The sequence below is a fragment of the Cricetulus griseus genome (assembly GCF_003668045.3).
Source record: "Cricetulus griseus strain 17A/GY chromosome 1 unlocalized genomic scaffold, alternate assembly CriGri-PICRH-1.0 chr1_1, whole genome shotgun sequence".
NCBI classification, from domain to species: Eukaryota; Metazoa; Chordata; class Mammalia; order Rodentia; family Cricetidae; genus Cricetulus; species Cricetulus griseus.
In genome coordinates this window covers 146,074,860-146,093,285 of record NW_023276807.1, presented here as the reverse complement: position 1 = coordinate 146,093,285, position 18,426 = coordinate 146,074,860, and the positions used below count along the sequence as shown (strand labels likewise).

Genomic DNA, 18,426 nt, shown 5'->3' with positions numbered 1-18,426 from the left:
TCTTGCTGGTGTGGAGTTCCTAGATTCTGCTGGTGTCACATTGGTCTTTTTGTTGTTGAGTGTGTACTTATTCTATCTTCTTTCCATGTCTTCTTCCAGTGGGTACAGTTGGGGAGTCTCTCAATTTCCTCTTGTCACCCTGTGATGTAAGTGGGCCAAGATTTCAGTGTCTGCAGCTCTGGATGGTCATTCCTTTCCTAGTATTCTCCTCCCTGAGCAGACGACAGGGCATAGGGGGGACCAAGAATCAGGTGTTTCCAGACTCAGGGAGATCCTCCCTGTCTGGGCAGGTCCACTCTATGACTGGAGCAGGCCCAGAAAGATTGAAGGAAGGAGTGATGGTAGGAGTTGGGTGGGAGCAGATTGGACACCCACCTCAGCAGATGTCAAGGCATGGGGGAACCGAGAGAGAGGTGTTTCCAGACTCAGGGAGATCCTTCTTGTCTGGGCAGGTCCACTCTATGCAAGGTGCAGGCACAAAGAAATCCAAGTGGTGATAGAGGGAGTTGGGCAGGAATTGGGAAGGAGCAGAGAGGACACTCACCACAGCCCTTTTTTTTTTCTTGTTAACTGTTTCTTTGCCTTCCAGAAGCTTCTCAGTTTCAGGAGGTCCCATTTATTAATTGTTGATCTCAGTGTCTGAGTACTTTTTTTTGAAAGATTATTTTTTTATTTGAAAGATTATTTTTTATTTGAATTAGAAACAAGATTGTTTTACATGTCAATTCCAGTTCCCTCTCCCTCCCCTCCTTCCTTACCATTCCCCCCCAACTAAAACCTACCTATCACATATCATTTCTGCTCCCCAGGGAGGTTGAGGCCTTCCATAGGGGGTCATCAGAGTCTATCATATCCTTTGGGATAGGGCCTAGGCCCACCCCTGTGTTTCTTTGTTCGGGGAGTATCCCTCTATGTGGAAAGGGCTCCCAAAGTCCACATCTATGTTAGGGACAAGTACTGAACTACTACAGGAAGTCCCATAGATTTCTGAGGTCTCCTCACTGAAACCCACCTTCCTGGGCCTGGATCAGTCCTATGCTGGTATTCCAGCTGAGACTAAACACTTTCTTTAGTGTCCATTAGCCATTTTAGATTACTCTTTAGAATCCTCTATTTAGTTTTATTCCTTACTTTTTAATTTGATTATTTGGTTTTTGGAGACTAGCTTCTTGTGTTCCTTGCAAATTTTGGATATTAGCCCTCTGTCAGATGTGGGGTTGGTGAATGTCTTTTCCCATTCTGTGGGCTGCTGTTTTGTCTTGTTGACTGTGTCATTTGTCTTACAGAATCTTCTCAGTTTCAGGATGTCCCATTTAATAATTATCGATTCGGTGTCACTGCTGCCAGTGGTATGTTTGGGAAGCAGTTTCCCACACCAATTCTTTCAAGGGTACTTCCCACTCTCTCTTCTAAGAGGTTCAGTGTGGCTAGATTTATGTTGATGTCTTTTATCCATTTGGACTTACATTTTGTGAATGGCAATATATATGAATCCATCTGCAGTCTTCTGCCTGTCAGCACCCAGTTATGCCAGCACCATTTGCTGAAGATGCTTTCTTTTTTCCAGTGTATAATTTAGTTTCTTTGTCAAAATAAAGTGTTTCTAGGTGTGTGGGTCCATTTCAGGGTTTTCAACTTGAGTCCATTGGTCTATGGGTGTATTTTTGTGTCACTATCAAGCTGTTTTTGGGACTAAAGTTCTATAATAGATATTGAAGTCAGGGATGGTAATGCCTCCAAAAGTTCATTTATTGTACAGGGTTACACACTAGTTTTTTTAAAGAAAGTTCTTTCCTACTGCTAAGGTGTTTTTGTGAGCTTCAGTAAATGGATAGTGAGATATGAGATCACAGTACTAGGTTAAAAGTTGGTTGAGACTCTTGGGGAAAGACTTTTTTTTTTAGCAAGTGAAAGAACAATTCACAGATAGCAAGTGGACTGTTTATGAGTTTCATGTTTAATAAGAATGTTTGAATGAAGTGCTGGACTATCCATTGATTATATATACAAAATAACTTTATCAAGGTAAATTGATTATTTTTATTGTTTCTATTACAAATGATGAAAAATTACTAGCTTATTATTTTATAATTCTAGAGAACAAAGACCAACACCAGCCCTGGAAGGATAAAGGTATAATGTTCACAGACTATAGAATTGAATTTGTTCCCACATCTTGTCCTGGATGAGTGCTGCCCAGGGTTATTGTTGCATTCTTCCTTAGCTCTGCCCTTAATCAGTCTATGGCCTATCCTGTATTTTCCTCCTTGTTTTCCTGTACAAACACATCTTCAGAAATGCATTTGATGTCACAAGATAGTATGGAACAATAACCCTTTCTCAAAATCTGTAATATTCAAACATCATATTAGCTAAGAGTAGAAGTTATTAAAGTCATTAGTTGTAGAAGTTATTGAGGTCATTACACTATCCGAATTAAGAAAAAAAGAATTATGATTAAAATACTGCTTCCACTATTTGAATTTTTCTTTGCTCTTATGTTCTTCACATTATGAACCAATAGTATTAAGAAGAATAATTGGGGACAATATGTACAGTTTGGAGCCACTGCTCCTTGATCAGTCTAGGAACAGTGCAGTTATTGAATGTGCTCATAAATTGTGACAGCATTAAAACCAAATCAAATAAAAAACTTTTCTGTACAGGTCTCACATTATGGACAGTGTGGTTAATATGATCATCAGTTATTAACTGAAAGAAAAAGCTTAAAAATGAAGAGGTAAGTAAATTAATCATTCTAATTCTCATTTTATTTCTACATACCCAGACTAAGTGACTCAGTCTCAGCAACAAGATGTATACATAAGGAATGACAACTGGAATTGACCGGAGTTCTCCTCACACAAGCAGATAACACACACACACACACACACACACACACACACACACACACACACACCACACGAGAGGGAGAGAGAGAGAGAGAGAGAGAGAGAGAGAGAGAGAGAGAGAGATACAGAGAGATACAGAGAGACAGAGAGAAAGACAAGTAGTGAAACTGTGAGAGAGAGGTAAGAGATGGAGAGTGAAAGAGGGAGACATGGAGAGAGAAAGAGGAAGGAGAAGCAGTCTTGAAGTCTCCTAAAATGGTGATGTCATAATAGGATACTGATGCAACAAAGCTCTCAATTACTCAGGAGGAATTAGCACTTCATAGCTGTTGGGAGGAAGGTCATTTTTTCTTAGAATTGTGGCCATTGATAGGTTGTCTCCTGTGCTCCAGGAGAAAGTCATACATCCAAGAGTATATGGGCAACATAAATTATATTTATTGGTTTAAAAGAAATACAGCAACAATGTTGGTAAGTATGGATTGGGTGGGGAGTGGATCTAAGAAGAGATGGGAGGAAAATTGAAATGTTAAAAACTGTTAGAAATTTTCAAAGCACTAATGAAAAATTAAATCCATTTTTATGACTTTTAAAAAGTATCACAAATAGTATGAATAAAGAGTTGAGTGAAATACCCTTTTTAAAAAAGAGAAATAAGGGCAGATGCATGTGGCAACCAGTGCAGGAAAGCAGCTTCCAATTTGGGGAAGCATTAGCCCTGGGGCAGCTGTCACTGGTGTGCTACTGGAAGGCCCATTTAGCGAGCTTCTAGGATCTTGAGATGGTCACAGTACCCTCCAACTCTCAGCTGGAAAGAAGCAGATCGCCCAAGGAAGCTCTTCATTGGCGGGCTCAATATAGAAACAAATGAGAAAGTCCTGGAAGCAGTATGTGGCAAGTATGGATGAATAGTGGAAATACTTTTGATGAAACACCATGAAACAAACAAATCAAGAGGATTTGCTTTGCCACCTTCGAAAGCCCAGCAGATGCTAAAGATGCAGCCAGAGATATGAATGGGAAGTCCTTGGATGGGAAATCCATCAAGGTGGAGCAAGCTACCAAACCATCATTTGAGAGGTGGTCCTGCTGGCATGGACCACCTTTACCTCAAAGAAGCGGAGACCCTCCCAGAGATCTACGAGGAGGAAGTGGGGGAACTATGGGACCCCCTTCACGTGGAGGATACATGGATAATGGTAGCTATTCCATGAACTTTAACATGAGTTCTTCCAGGGGACCACTTCTAGTAAAAAAGAGGACCACCACCACAAAGTTGCAGTCCCCCTCCTGTAAGATCAATGCCTTCAGATCCAGTTCGAAGCAGCAGTGGAATGGGAGGAAGAGCCTCAGTGTCACGCAGAAAAGATAGCTATGGAGGCCCTCCACTAAGGGAACCCCTGCCATCTCGTAGAGATGTTTATTTGTCCCCAAGTGATGATGGATATTCTATAAAAGACAGCTATTCAAGCAGAGATTATTACCCAAGCTACTGTGACACCAGAGATTATGCACCTCTGCCAAGAGATTATATTTACCGTGATTATAATCATTCCAGTTCATGTGACAACTCCCCATCAAGAGGCTATGGTGATCGAGATGGATATGGTCGGGATCATGACCACTCAGATGATCCGAGTGGAGGTTCCTACAAAGATTCATATGAGAGTTGTGGTGACTCACGCAGTTTACCCCCTATACAAGGGCTGCCTCCATTTTATGGAGTAAGCAGTTGCTATGATGATAACAGCAGCTCATGTGATGGCTAGGGTGGAAGTCGAGACTGTTATTCAAACAGCAGAAGTGATCTATACTCAAGTGGCTTTGATCATGTTGACAGCAAGAACGGGGTCTCCCGCCATTTATGGAAAGCGGGTACCCTCCTCCACCTGATTCCTACAGCAGTTCAAGCCGAGGAGCAACAAGAGGAGATGGCCATGGAGGAAGCCGTTCTGATAGAGGGGGAGGCAGAAGCAGATATTAGAAACAAACAAGACTTTGGTTCAAGGTCTTCATTCAAAGAAAGAAACGATGGAAAGTCTTCTGCCATAACTACCCAAGGACTGCTAAGAAAAGCTGTATTACCTTTTTAATTTTTTCTGTTTGAAGTTCTCCTTTATCATTTTTGTGTTCCTGTGAGGATAAAAGTAAAACATGATTAATTTTGATATTATGAATTGCTTTCAACAAGCAAATGTTTAATGTGTAAGACTCGATTTGTACTAGTGTTGTAATTTTCCAAGTAAAAATGTCCCTAAAGGCAAAAAAGGAATATATATATATATATATTCTTAACCATGTCAGGATTTCCTTGAAAGTCCAGCTGAAACAATTCCCTTGAAACAATACTTGACATAGACTGTGTAATAGACAATACTGAAGCATCAATCAGGAAGAAGTTTACCTCATTTTCTTTGGTCTTTTTTGAGTAATGTATTAAAGGACAGTCTCTGAAGAATGAATGAAGAGCTAAAATGTACTGCACATATAATAGTCATTTCACACAGCTTGTTGAAATTATTGGGTGTTTTATTAATGGTGATATTAAAATCAAAATCAGTAAAATTCTCCATGAAGGACAAGAACATATTGGAATCATAGAACAGCTAGCATCATGATAGGAGGAAAATATGTAAAAAGAAAGCAGTTAAAATATAATTTAATGAATGTGGGTAATGATGAATTCTTAAATGTTTTTAAGATAACTGCAATAATTCAGAAAACCACTCAGTATTTTAACATTCATCTTTTTCTTGTGGTATTTAACATTATAGTACAATTCATGTAGTAGAATTTTTAACAAATGAGTGTGTAGGTATCTCATAACAATTCATCTCACCATTAGAATAACAAAATATATTTGATGTTACTACTGGAATTATAATAAGGCACATGTTCGAATGTATAATGAGATATTATTCAACTATGTAATATTTTAGCTCTTTTGAAACGTATAATTCCTGATATGATTGACTTATTGCACTATTTCTTAAATACTAAAGTCACATATTTATTTAAATTTACATCTTTAATTAAGGTAAATCAATCCAATGTTTATTTGGCTCTGGAAGCTAACATTTTAATGAGGTAAGTGTTCTGGTTCTGTTGACATTCATTTGTGTATCATCAATTCTGTTAAGTGTTTTCCTTAAACTTAACTTTTATCATAGAATAAATCCTGAACTTTATTAATATTTTTCAAAGAGGAAAATATATGATTAGAGCTATAAAAACACCTTAAAATAAAATTTTCTAAATAAAACATCACTGAGTTGAAAGAGAGCCCTTTCATAAATATTAGTAATATCATGTAATATTAGTAAAAACAACGATGCCACAGAATCATGACAGAATTGTCTATGACAGAACTCTTGACTTATATGATTGTCTCAAGCACTTTATTTAATGAATGATTCAAAGAAAAGGGGCAAAAGAGGAAAATGAGTAATTTATTAAATATGAAAGAATACATAATGAGGGCAGAGGAAAATGGGGGAAAAATGTTAAGCAAGGTACCTGAAACAATGTATACACGTGAAGTGGAGGCAGCATTCTCAGATTTATATTGAAGACCTGCTGCCAAGGCTTGAGTTTAGCACTCAAGGCTGAGTATTTTTTACAGCACCCTCCTGCTCTGCTCAGGAGTGTGGGTCTGAGCTGCAAGCCGTGCTTACTGAGCCAAGCAAGCAAGGAGAAAGTCATCAATTACTCCCCACTCAACTTACAGAGCCAGTGCCTGCCCTCTTCAATGTGTGTATAACTCCCTGAGACTTGAATGAAAGTTAGGTGCATGTAATTGAGGGCAGAATCTGACCTCAAGAGGTTGAGTGTGAAATGATTGATTGGTTTGAACTCCAGTAGTTCTTCCTGAACTAATGGACTTCAGCAGGGCCCAAACTGGACCCTGGAGATTTGCTTCCTTATTTCTTGCAATCAGACCTCTCAGTGTAGCAGTCAGTCCCACATAACCCTTTCCTTTTCTTGTTTTCAGTCTTTTAATTTACTAGTTGACCAAAATCATCCAATTGGTTGAATATTTATAACAGCCTCATCTGATTTTAATTCTGCAGTGTTACAAATGTTCTTAATAATTCAGTGTTATATGTTATTGAAACTATAGTTTCCAAAAAGCACAATTGCACAGATATAACAAAATTACTCCTCTCTGATGGATACTATAATTTTTGCTGAATAACACATAAAACTTTAGAAACTCAGCATACCTAGGTCGTTTGAAGTATGTGCTAATGGATAGACACTAGAAAAGTTTACATTTTTATCTATTAACCCAAAATATTTTTCTTGTCTTTTAATAAATTCATTTAACTAAATTTAGATACTGTTTTTCATACAGAACTTTAATTAAACATAATTCGTGCCAGGTATAGTGGTACCAAACATTCAAGGGCAGAGGCTAGTGGAATTCTGTGAGTTTGAGGTTAGCCTGATCTACAGAGTGAGTTCCTGAACAGTCAGCACTATATAGAGAAACATTGTCACAAACAAATAAAAAATCATAATTTGTGTTAGTATATCTGATAAATTTAAGATCTCAATTTCTCACAATCTACAACTTAGAACCCATTACCTAAGTGTGCTCATACCCAACTCTGGCTATGTGGTAATTCTACATGATATGTATGCACCCCCAGGATATGTTTTTTTTTATAGTGAGGAATGCGTGATATATTGTATTTCAACCTTTATTTTACCGTGTATTTTGCTAACTGAAAATTTTATTGTGTCCATCTCACCATTTGCAGACTGGAGGAATTCTGTGACATTATATCTAATGTCATTAGTTTCTTAAAGACAAGGGGTGAATTGCCTTTTTTCTCTAAGTAACAGTCACAATTTCAGATAGATTTATTTATATCAGTTAAAACAAGCTTCCAGAGCTATGTCAATTGTATGCCAAAGAGTTTTAATGAAAGAAGCCCAGAATCTCACCAGAGACTTCAACATATCAAAAAGAACTATATAATATGATCGCATTAACAGGTGTTTTCTATGTGATTTATGCATAATACATGGGGATAGGTCATTTGAGGGCTAATGCCATGAAAGTACTATCTTACCATTTTTCAAATTTTAGACTGTATTCATAATTTTAACTAAGGTCTAATATTTTTTTCTGTCTTCACAATTTCACCAGAATTAAAATCTTTTAGTAGTATCCAAAGACACATTCAGTAACATATTTATTTTAATTCTCTGTCTTATACATTCTGAGAAGCTGTATCCTTTTTATCTTCCTGACACTGGGCAATCCTCCAGGCATCTCGTGATTCCTCCTTACAGTGTGCTTTGTGTAGGCTCAGTTTCCATAGACACCACAAGTGCTCACAATATCCCTAGCAACTGTTCTCAGATTTACTTTTCTTTTAGCAAGACAATGTCACCACTTAAGAATGGAGCTGTATCCCATTGTTTCAGGAGATGCCTAACAGGTGCTTCTTTCTTTTAACTTCATTGTTGAGAAATTCAAGAGATACATCTGAGAAATTTAAATTGAGTCAAGTTGAGGCACTTTACCACACCATACATCCTTTTATTCGGAGACAGCTCTTCCAATTTGTAGCATTTAGCACAGAGTGGACTGCTTTTGAGCTATGCGAATACTAATAAATGACACTTCTCCATTCTTTTGTATGGAGCTAAGAATACAACAGCTTTTAACCACAGCAAGAACTGAGAAAAATGAGACAATTCAAGAGCAATGCACAGTGAACCGAAAGAAAATCAGTGGATAGCAACCATGAGATAATTCAATTTTTCTCCATTCACTATACTTCCCCGAAGGAGGGGACTGCCTTAATTCAGAATAATGATAATTTGAAACATTAAATAAGAATCCAGTTTTGAAAATTATACCTTAATGGCAAGGTAATGTTTAAATTTGTTCAATATCCTTTGTCAGTTAGTTGTAGTAGTCAATTAGCAGGTTTTAATTAGGCTTATTTGGTTGACTTCATTGTGCTGGTACTCTGTTTACCCTAGATTTGTTTCAAATTCCAACTTCCCATAATCTCTTTCACCCTCTCACCTGCTGGGATAACAGGTGTGTGCTAGCACATGAATTCAGCTAAGATTAGGCCTGCTAATTAAAGATTGAGGTTTTATATGCTCGGGATACCAGCCAGTCTGTCCACTTCTTGTTGCCTGTACAAGAGGTAGGACTCTCAGCTACTTCAAAACCGAGTTTGCCTGCAGGTCTAGATGTTTCACCATGATGATAATGGACTAAACCTTGAAACTGTAAGGGATTTATCCCAATTAAATGTATTCTTTTATAAGGCTTACTGTCATCATGTTGTCTCTTCACAGCAATAGAAACCATGATTAAGACAATACACAACATTGGGTTAGCTGGATCTCAAGGTAAATCTATTCACTTTCCAAGGAACATGTCTTTAAAGGTTTTCCAGGTATTTATGTTTCATCTTTTTAGAATTCTCTGCTTATTTCTATACCACATTTTTAATTGGGTTATTTATTTTCTTGATATGTTTTTTTATTGCTACCTTTCTGGGCTGAAAGGCAAAAGTGGTCACACATGGCATAATAGTTCATCAAAGAAAAACACATTCAAAATTTACCCAGATTTACCCCTGAAGATATTGATTTAGCCTCATCATTTTTTCTCACATAGACATATTCCACTTTCAGTGTGTTACTTAATTCCCAAGGGCATAATATGGATTTGATAATATAGAGCTGTAGAACATAAGAGCTTATGGGGCCAAATACATTCAAACTATCACAGATATATACCCAAAATTCTCAATATCCCACTACAGAAATACTTGTTCACCATGCTCATTGTTGTTATATAATGGCCAGAAAAAGAAGATAGCCTAAGTGTACATCCACTGATAACTGGATAATTACATTATGGCACATTTTTATATAATGGAATAATATTTATTTGTATAAAATGAAAAGTATATAATTTTCAAACAAATGGATGCAGCTAAAAATAAATCAACCTAAGTGAGGTAGTCTAGACTCCAAAAAGAAAGTATTACTTTTTTTATGGGGGTTAGGTTTTAAGCCTTCTAAATAACAAAAAGAGAAAAGAAATGTATAAAGGGACAAGGAGGGAAGAGAGGATTTCCGAAGGAAAGGGAAAGGGAATAAATGACTATGGTGATACTAGAATGAGATAATGGAATGGGGAATGAATGGAAGAGAAGAGTAGGGGAAGGAATATGGGAGAAACAACTAACACTAAAGGCCATTTGAAAAACTGTATGGAAAACTGCCATTGAAGAAGCTTCCTAAATCTATATATTAATTAAAGTCATCTAAATGGAATCATCAAATACATCAAATAATGGTGGAGACAAGACCCCAATTAGACATCTTGTGTCACTAAGTAATACTTCCAGTGCCTGGAATGAACTATGTCTTGTGGGGTCACTTGTCAAAACAGCACCATGTCAACCTTCAATCCTAACAGGCTGTGGAAATCTCTCCACATATTTTTGTAAGGTTCTAATGCTAAATCCAGCTGTACTTATATCATAGATCCCAGAGAAGTTAAGACAGTGCCTAAGAGAAGCTTTATGCCTACTGATTAGTGTTGATGTTATTGGAAGGCACTCTTCATACTACTGTAGTAGAAAGATAGCAGTATTACTTAGCTACCAACCCTGTGACTTACTTCAGTGACCTGTGCACAAGATAAACTACTGCATTAATATGCACTGGTTATGGTAGTAACAAACATTTTATTAATTGGACTTAAGGCCTACTTCATGAAATGATATCCAAACATGACACTGCTAAAGAGGCAAAAAACCTGAGACTAGATAGAACCTGGCCTAGTGGAAATGCACAAATTACTCAAATAAAGTAATGTAGCAGTGAAACAATGAATAATAACAATCTGTGCCCATTGATCATTGTCTTGCTCAGCCTATATCAGAAAAGCCTCTTTTGCCAAAGTTGGGAATTAGCACAGGCAACTAGTCAATATACAGAAAATAAGAAGCTTTGGAACATCCAGTCGTAAATAAGCTAATTTTTATCACATTCTCTCCCCTCAAGGTTTAGGGTCTATGCAGAAATAGTCGTAAGAGCTAGAGGGGATGGGTAACTCTTAGGAAACTGTCTTGCAGACACAAGATTAGCACTATCATATTCTAGTTTTGTAAAATGCCGAGGAGGTATGTGGCAAATATCTTCTTCTTATCTGAAAGCTTTCTCTTCACTTTGATTTCTTTAAGTATAGTTACTTCTTCATTTGATACAATTGCAAATGTCAGTTCTTGCTATTATTTCCTGAAGTCTCTTGTGGTCCAATTAAGAAAGTCATTTCTTTTTGTCGATACTTCAGCATCCTTCTTTAGTAGTTTAAAAGTTGCCAATGTGTATTAAATTCTTGAAACATTTTGAATTAATTTTGTACATGAGAGCAGCAGAGAGCTAGTTTTTCTTCTTTGTATATGGGTATTCACATTTCCCTGTATTACTTATTAAAGAAATTATCATTTTTTAATATATATTATTTTAAGGTGTCAGAAATGTGTATTTAAATTTAGAAAATTATAATATTAAGTTTTGTAGGGGCCACTGCAATGTGAGGATATGGAAATTTGATGGTTATAAATGATCATCTTTATAGGATGGAAAGAGTTATTAAGGTGTTTATTGAAAATGCTGGTTATGTTTAGCAACATGAAGTGTAAGGTTAAAATGTTAAATGTTACCAGCCTACAATCTACACTGCCAAAGAAGCTAATAAACAAGGAGGACCCTAAGAGAGACATACATGTCCCCTGGAGAAGGGGAAGGGTCAAGATATGCTGAGAAATGTGGGAGCACAAGAAGATGGGGGAGTGAGCTAGGAGAATGAGAAGGGGAGAAGAAGAGGGATGCAGAGGAAATGAGGGAGCAGAGAGGTTGAGTCAGGGGAAGAATAGATGATAACAAGAATGGAGATATCATAATAGAGGGAGACATTTTTGCTTTAAAGAGAAATCAGGCACTAGGGAAATGTCTGGAGATCTACAAAGATTACACCAACTAACAATCTAAGCAACGGAGGAGAGGCTACCTTAAATGCCCTACCCTGATAATGAGATTGATGACTAACTTATATGCCACCCTACAGCCTTTATCCAGCAGCTGGTGGAAGTAGAAGCAGACACCCACAACTAATCACAGAACTGAACTGAAACCCAGATTCAGAGAAGGACCAGTGAAGACCTCAGGGGTTCAGACCAGCCTGGTGAAACCCACAGAAACAGCTGAACTGAACATCAGGGAACTCTTGCTCCCCAGACTGATAGCTGGAATAAGCATGGGACTGATCCAGACCCCAGGAACATGGGTTTCTGTGAGGAAACCTCGGAAATCTATGGGACCTCCATAGATAAGAAGAAATTCAGTACTTATCCTTAGCATAGGTGTGGACTTTGGGAGCCCGTTCCATGTATAGGAATATTCCCTGAGCCAAGACACATGTGGGTGGGTCTAGGCCCTATCCCAAAGGATACAATAGACACTAATGACACCCTATGGAAGGCCTCATCATCCAGGGGGAGCAGAAAGAATATGTGATACGTAGGGTTTTAGTTGGGGGGTCGTGCTGGTAGGGGAGGACAGGTGGGAGAAGGGAACTGGGATTGTCATGTAAAACAATCCTGTTACTAATTCAAATAAAAAAGTTGAAAAAAAAGTTAAATGTTATATTCTGTGCATTAAAGCAAAATAAATTACTTAGGGAATAAAAATGAATACTGTTAGACCTTTTTATAAAAAGAAAAGTAAGGTAGTTTGTCTCTTACCTTGGAGAAGATTTAACCAATGTATAGTAGTAAATTTAGTCTTAAAATTTAGTCACTCCCCCCATTTTTTAAATAATATTCTTTTAAATCTTGTGTATTTATTACTTTTATTATACTGTTATGAAATGTTTGACATGTAAGTCAGTCAGGAAGGACTTTTGTTTACAATTTAAGAAGCTATGGTCCATGTTTGTTGGTTCCATGCAATTGAGCAGCCCCTCAAGTTGGTAGGGGTGTATAGGAAAGTTAACCATTTCCTGTCAATCTAAGAAGCACAGAGTGAGCAGATGGGGTAATGTGAAATATGCTGTAATGTATCATTCTAGTGACCAGTTTTTTTTTTTTCCCACCAGAATTTATGTCTTAAAATTTCTAAAAGCTCTCATGATAGAACCACCAGCTTTGTATCAAATATTCAACACATTGTCTGCAGTTGACATTTCACATTTAAGACACTGTTCTGGAAAGGTTATAGCAAAAAACCAAAAAAGGCATTTTAATTGGCTTGCCCAATTAAATAATAACAGAGAATCTCTGACCTATAGTGTTGGTAGCATCCTGACATAGTTGTCTGTGAGGAGAGATTTTCTGCTAGTAATGTTAACTACCTATGGGAAAGCCAGCTATTAATACATAACTAATGCTAACAGAAAGTATTGAGGACCATGTCTTTATAAATTGTTTCATTGAGAGAGAAAAGAGAGAGAAAAAGAGACAGAGAAGAGAAAGAGAGAAAGAGGGAGGGGAGAGAGAGAGAGAGAGAGAGAGAGAGAGAGAGAGAGAGAGAGGAGAGGCAGCAAGAACGAAAATGAGAATCTAGGACAGAGAGCTGACTAATGTAATAAATTTTATTCTCCATGAAACAGCTTAGGCCCCACTGGAGCCAACATTCTTGTGGATATCATTTTGAAACTCTACATATGCAATTAAGGAGTATTTCCGCATAGTGGTGCATGACACTGTGCAGTAATGGTGTGTACATGTGGAAAACTTAACTAGATTGACAAGAGAGCTAATGAGTGGGTCTCAGTAAATTAATCTCTTCTCACAATTATGAGAGACTGTTAAAAAGCAACCACTGTGTCAGGTGAAACGGTAAATTATCTGACAACTTTAGACAGTGATGTTCAAATGTGTAAGGAACAACAGAATAAAGTGTCTTTAAATATAATGACACCAGATTTAAAAAAAAACAAGAAAAGTAAATGTGGGCATGTATATGACAAATTTGATTGATTGCCTGAGAAAAACAAAATTATCATTTACAATCACACACATACAAACTAAAACTGTTTAAAAAGAAACAAAAACAAGCAAGTAGTTTAAATCTGGAAGATGTTTGCTTTTAATTTTATAGGCAATATTCCGGAACTTTAACACTCTAAATTATTTCATATATAAAATTTTATAGATTTAGGAGTTGATGAATAACTATCTTTGTACCCATTGCTTAGCTCATCAGGGTATACAAGATATTTCCAAACCCAAGGTCAGACAAGTAGCTGTGTTTTAAAATCAATGGGCAACAAAATAAATCACGATTAATTGGGGAGAGATTTGTAGGTTATGGAAAGGAATGGACAGTTTGGTAGAGTTCTCATCATACATATGTACATGTCTGAAATTGGGTAAGAACAAATTAAATTTGAACAATTAAAAAACCTCTTTTGATCTGTCTATTATTAGCAAAGTAAAGAGAATGAATTTCATAATTTTCAGTATTATTTTTCAGCACACAAAGTCAGACACTTAACAGGATTTTTCTGAATTACCATGCATATTTTAAAATTTGTTATGTATATTAGTTATAATTCTGACCTATTCCAAAATAAAAGAATAAAATACTTTAGTTATGATAAACTTGTGGATTCAGGGAAGAACTAAAGCTTCGTGGGTTTCATATTCAATCTGATTTCATAAATGTTGTACTGCAGGACTAAGTTAGAAATCTCCAGCACCATTATGAGGACATGCTTACAGAACAAGAGTGTTTGCAAGATAAACATGGATAGAATAATTAGAAATTTTCAAGTCAAGGGGAAGTAAAAGATAAGAAGATGCTTGATTGTATATCTGTCTGAGTTAGATGAAAACCCATGTTAAGTATACACACAAATAAAAAAAGAAAAGAAAAACAGCAGAAAACGTAGTGAATCTCCTAGTTGGGGGGCTCTACAAAAATTTGTGGAACCAAAAATTACTGGAGATCCATGCAGATGAAGCTCACCAATGAGCTTCTGGGAAAGGAGAGGATGTTGACAGTGATAAAGAGAAGCGGAAAGAAACCCTAATGCACTCCTAAAACAGAAAACTTGCAGATTTCCTACAATAGGGAGGCTGTTTTGGAAGGTGGCTTACATGTAGCACTAAGTATACAGTAAATTACTGCAGATTCTTCAAACTTGGTTGGCTGGGAAATCTGCTATAATCAGTAATTATTTGTGGTAGGAAATAAACCAGGGCTGATGCCTTGGCTGTTTGATGTGGCAGAGAGGAGTTCATTTGCAAGCTTAATGCAATGCCAGTGATGTAACTAGATACAATGTATATTAGTCACAGTCCCATTAGGGAATCTTCTGAGAACTCATGATGGAGGGCTGTTTATAGTTAAACAATGAATGATAAAGTTTGAAAGAATTTTTGCAAGCATTTTTATGACACTTAAATAATCTGTGGCTTATTGATGTAACATTCAGTAAAATGAAACTTTAAGTAATGTTACTGAGACTGAATGTTTTTCATGGCTTATTGTGTCTAAGAAAATATGCTTCTCGTTCCATTTCCTGCTTGGAAAGCCTGGATGAAAAGCTATACCTTGGAAATGAGGTTTGTAAACTCATCAGTTTAAGTTAAAACGATTTAAAAAAATTTACTGCATCAAGTAATATACTCTGATAACATATAAATTAATGCAACTTTTAAAGTCTTTTCATTTGTATTAATGTCTTTGTAGTTCCTTATTAAAGACAACACTAAACAAACTAAAAATTAGCCCACTCATTCATTGTTGATTATGATTAAGTAGGTCTTTGGCATTTTTCACATTATCAAGTAATGCACATCACTAAAGTTAATGATAATAGTTTATTCTCAGTATTTGTTTACATGCATGAGGCTTTGGTCTATCTATCTATCCATCTATCTATAGATACTATCTATCTATCACCTATCTATGTATCATATATCTATGTGTCTGTCTGTATATCTTTTCTCTGTAAGTATGTCTATCATCTCTCTACCTTTCTACCTACCTGACATCTTTCTGTCTTCTATCTATATATCTATATATAATTAAAACTGTATTATTTAAATATATTCATATGTATGAATATATTGTATATGCCTGTATACAGCTTTCACCTATAGATCAATAAATCTTCTATCATCTGAGTATAATAAAGCTTGAATAAATAAAAATTATGCATTTTAGAATAACATTTCAAAGTATTATCTTTTATTTTGTTCTGCAACTGAATTATTTGCAACTCAAATGCTGTAAACTTTATTTATACTTATGAGTGCATGGTATATAATACAAGCAAGATTTCTGGAAAAGTCAGAGGGAATCAATACTGGGCTGTTGACAATTCCTGAATTCTCATAGGGTATCTACAAATTATAGACAATTAAACTCATTTCCCATGGAAGAAATGCATTATCAGTCTAGAATCAGGCAGTTGGGAATTGTTGGGTTTCACACAAAGGTCTCCTAAATTCTAAATTCAAACACTGATAACATGTAAAGCTGGTGGTTAGCAGGTGTCCTCTGAATTTTCAGAGAAGAGGGGAAATGGAGCATATTAAATCTAAGTGTTTTGAGATAGATCTGACAGAAGGAGAGTAGGAGAAGATAGATATCTGGAACATTTACAAGGTCTTCTTTCTTGTAGCATATAGCCTATAAAGAAAAGTAGAGTGCTAACTAATAGTGGCACAAAAATGAGCTTTCAATATCAAAATGCATTTTGCCAAAGAATTTCATTCAAAAGCAAAAGCTAGCAAAATCAGTGAAAAAGCTTGCAAAGCCACAGCAAGATACCAAAAAGAAGTGAGGTTGTCCATTAATTGCTCTGTCCACATCAATATCAGTATCATTTTTCAGCTATCATCTGAAATTAGCATCTGTTAAAGGTATGACTTCTTATTTGATTGGTTCAATAAAACTCATACCAAGAAATGATGTGTCAGCTCCAAATTCATGGTCCCTTCTTTCATTAATTGCCAACACGCACAGGTACACACACATACACAGACAGACAGACAGACAGACAGACAGACAGACAGACACACACACACACACACACACACACACACACACACACACACACACACACAAATACTACCTTATCATTCTGTATAATGTTACTTGTATGTATATGTATGTATACCAGCACTGACTGGTATTGGAAACCAGTTGGTGTGTTCTATCCTGGGGAAGACTATTTAACCTGATCTTTCCTTGTCTTAGATATCATCCTTGTCCAGCTCATGCTGAGGCATGTATACTGATGAAAGTTCAAGAAGGTAGCTTCTGACATTCCTATGAGAGACATTGTCACACAATAAACTCCGTGTTCCTCTGGCTCTGTGTTGTGGGATAATCTTTTTATACACTGTGATGGTGTGTCTCTCCCAAGGTACTTTCTGATTGGTTTAATAAAGAGACGAATGGCCAGTAGCTAGGCAATGAGATCAATAGGGCTTCTGGGCAGAGATAAGAACTCTGGGAGAATGTGAGGAGTGCAGGCTTTGCCAGCAAGGAGTAGAGGTAATTGGATATTCTGTATGGAGGAGAGGCAAGGAACCATGTGGCAGAATGTAGATTAATATAAATGGATTAGCATAAGTTTAAGAGCTAGTTGGAAAGAAGCCTATGCTAAGACCAAGCTTTTATAATTAAATAAAGTCTGCATGTCATTATTTGGGAACTGGCAATCTAAAGAAAGATCAGGTACAGCTCATACAATGTTTCTCTCTTATTTTCAAGAACGTTCCCTGAGCCTTAGATGTCAGAGTTGTGTTTGTTGGGAAGGACTTCCACAACTCTGTACTTTGATTTTTTTATAGTAGTTGCCCTTTATTAGAAAGAAAAAATTCCTTGATTAAAGAGAGAATGCTGCGTTTCTGTATGCATAAGGACAAATAAATGGAATGTAGTTAGAGATAATGCTAGTTTAGTAAAGTGGTGGTTGTTGTGTTCTTCTCCTCCAAGATTTGTGGTATTAGGAGTTTTAAAATAAAAAGCCTAGCAAGAGAAATTATTTGCAACTTCAGATGAATAGAAATAGATGACAGAGCTAGAAACCACATTGTTCTTATTGTTTATCATGTGGAAGTTTGAATGCAATGAACCAATAGAAATAAATACAGCAGTTAAGAGAATTTTGATGCTTTAATCTCTGGTAATAAGCAAAATATTTCCCTCAGCTTACATCATTGAGTCAAGTCCTGTATATATATATATATATATATATATATATATATATATATATATATTCTTGCCTATTTCCAACAAAATGATTTTGAGGCATTCAGGTTTAAAACCATATTAAACAGGATCATTGAAATGCATGTTTGAAAATGCAATTTAAATGAAGGGGAAATAAAATTACTTGCAATGGGATAATATGATTACTGTAATTGAGTACAAATTTGAGAATTGGGCTTTCTGGGAGTTTGTGCATAATAAAATCTTATTGCATAGTAGACATCCCTTTCAGCAGATTAACTGTCTTATTTTCCTTACTCAGCAATGCAATAATCTAACAATAGGAATACTT

At 36.3% G+C, this 18,426-nt stretch overlaps 1 pseudogene; it reads left to right on the top strand.

The window, feature by feature from the left end:
* Window positions 1-2,732: 2,732 nt before the first annotated feature.
* On the top strand, window positions 2,733-4,836 carry LOC100766196 (annotated as a pseudogene).
* The last annotated feature ends 13,590 nt before the right edge of the window (window positions 4,837-18,426 follow it).